Below are 3,150 nucleotides of genomic sequence, written 5' to 3'. Positions count from 1 at the left end.
GATTTTCTTTCCAATGATTTTAGTTTTGAAGGAAGAAACCCTGAGATTGGAGATAGTTGGAGCTGGGTCACATTTATGGCAGACCTCTCGGGAAGTTCACGGTTTCCAGCTGATGAGGCCCCTGATATTCCCTATTTTTTGCTCATGGCCTGGTTTTTGTGATGTGCTTGTAAAATTTTAACAACTGACTTTAAAAATAAAGAATAAGGAAAGTGAAGGAAAAAGAACCCCAGTTCCTAGTGTTTGCTGATTTCTGTTGTGTAAATAATTTCACCATATGTGTTAGTTAGCTTTTCATCATTGTGACCAAGATACCTGACAAGAACAACTTAGAGGAGGAAGTTTGAGATCACAGTTTCAGAGGTTCAATTCATAGTCAGCCAAGTACATTGCCATAGGCTCAGGATAAGACAAAACACGATGGCAGAAGGACATGGTGGAGAAATGCTGCTTTGCTCATGGTGGACAGGAAGCAGAGAAAGGGAAAGGGAAGGAGGCTACAGGGAATGCCCCCAGTGACCCACCTCCTCCAGCCATGCCCCACCTACCTATACTTCCCACCCAAGCAGTCCATTCAAACTAGGATGGACTGATTAAGTTATAGCTCTCATAATTCAATCATTTTACCTCTGAATATTTCTGCATTAACACAGAAGCATATCCAAACTGTAACACCATGCCTATTTTAAGCCATCACAATGACGTCACCAAACAGGCAGTTGGGAAATAATGTATAGAATTGGCTCTCACAAGCCAGTGTGAACTGGTTTCAGGACATCACTGACTGTCAACTCAACTCTTGCTTGTCTTTGGTGAGAAACTCTTCAGAGCCTTCAAATATGCTCCTTTAGGGGTTTAGACAGAATAAGGGTGCTTCAGTTCCTCGCAACCAAAATATCTTAACCTCTAACCACCTCTTATTCTAAACAGTCAATTCACTGAGAGTGTTATAACTTTGACTGTTTTCACAGCCACATCCTTTAAACATTTTTAGCTACTTTCATTTATATGCAGAATTAATATCTATTTCGTCAAATGTGCAGTCTTCACCAGCTGCAGAAAAGAATGTTTTAATCACTGAAGTTGCTTAGGTTAATAGGGTCCTCTTTGGAAATTTCTGCCCTCTGAGGTCTTGGATAGGGAACTACTTTATTTTAGCTGTGAGTTCTATTTTATTTTATTTTTAGGTTTAGTTCTCCAATAGTTCCCTTTATCCTCTCTTTCTCCCTTCCCCTTGATTTCACAAAATCTTTTTATTCATTTATTTTTTTAATTATTTATTTTTTCTTTTTCTGCCTTACCTTGTGAGAGGAAACATTTGGTTCTTGACTTTTTGAGTCTAACTGATGTCACTTAGTGTGTTTTTCTCCAGTTCCATCCATTTATCAGTAAATGACTTAATTTCATTCTTCTTTATGATCAGGTAGAACTCGTTGTGTATATATACCACATTTTATTTATTCATTTGTGCCGCAGTCTGGCTGGGCACAATTCACGAGCCATAGAATTGGCTCTCACAAGCCAGTGTGAGAGCCAATTCGAACTTTATTTTTAGAACTTTATATTTAGAGCCAGAAAGGATCTTTATTTTTAGAACACACGCTGCACCACATGAGCTCTTCAGGAATTCCCTCAGAGCCCAACTGCCACCTCAGGCACTCCCTGTGAGCACCTCCCCCAATCTCTTCCCACTCTTGAGGCCGATTAGCTGGGTTGCGTGGGCGGAGCCAAAAGAGTCCCCCAATGAGCAGCTCTGTGATCTGAAAGGGAGGGGAAACAGCCCAATGAGCATCACCGCAGAGGAGCCAATCAGCTGGTTGCTGGGGCTGCGGTGAGCCAATCAGCTGGAAGTTTGCTGGGGCCGCTGTGAGCCAATCAGCTGGAAGTTTGCTGGGGCCGCTTTGGCTGTGGCTCTCAACATCTCCCCCTCTCTGTTTAATTAAACAACAAGCATGTGGCTTAGGGACTGTGCCTGTCTTAAGTTGTCCAATACTACATATGGTCCTTACCCGTCATCGGATGAGCTGACCTCAAGGCGTCAGCCTCCTGTCTTAGGTTGGTACCATTGCAATTGGATCTTACCCATCATTGACTACCGGTCCAGCATACAGCCACACCTGTAGATAGGCCTTTGTACCAGTGGGGGGGTGAGGTTCTTTGCCTCACCTCTGTTGGCCCCCAAATTTTAGCTGAATGACCATCATAAGCAGAAGGGAGGAGGATACACCAAGCCAATTGACGGCTCCTTTTGGAAAAATTGTACCACCGATGACACCATCAGCAAAAATACCCCGGCACTACCACAAGTCGCTGCACCAACAGATAGTTCACAATGCATACAAGTGATACATAGTCCAGGCAAGTTCTGCAAGCAGTTCAGTGATAGCTATTGCAGAAGCTGTAATTTGGGTTTATCTTTGTCTTCACCGGCACTGGGATGAAGATAGGAATTCTGGCAATAATGGCTAAAGAAAAAATTATGTAACAATCCAGCAAGCACTAAAAGAAAGCAATTTTCTGAGCAATTTACATTATCCTGAACAGAATTATTAAATATAATGAAAAGGAAAGGTGAAAGTAAACAAACAGATCTGTTAACCTCCTTTTTTGTTCACATATTAAAACAATCCTCAACAGCTGTTTACCCAATTTAAATTAAACCATTTAAATCATGTGAATAAGAAAAAAAAATATTTGGATCCATTTTTTCATGAGCGCTCGTCATATATGATATATGGACATATGCACATACAAACATACAACACAAAACACAAGTGTGCACACATAATATAATTCATACAACACATAACATAATAGTAAAGGCCTTATAACTCTTTACAGGTGAAATCTCCATTGCAATGTTTAAAAACTCTATAGTCAAAAATAGAACTGATCAGCAAAACATTAACCTAGGTCTGTATGAGCTCAAAAAACAAAATAGAACTTCATGATATGGCAAAGGGCAATAATAAAATAGATATTGAAAAAAGCATCCTGGTTCTGTTGCAGATGTAAGAATAGCCAAACTGGAGTTTTGGATATCAGTTGTTATGGATTTGAGCCAAATCATCTTCTTTTTGGTCTGTAGAAATCGCTTTAGTTAATCTTTCTGGAATCCAAATCGGCTGCTGTTCTCCCTGTGGAAACACA

Source organism: Marmota marmota, unplaced genomic scaffold, assembly GCF_001458135.2.
Source record: "Marmota marmota marmota unplaced genomic scaffold, marMar, whole genome shotgun sequence".
Lineage (NCBI taxonomy): Eukaryota > Metazoa > Chordata > Mammalia > Rodentia > Sciuridae > Marmota > Marmota marmota.
The sequence above is the reverse complement of the archived record's forward strand: the minus strand, read 5'-3'. Positions refer to the sequence as shown.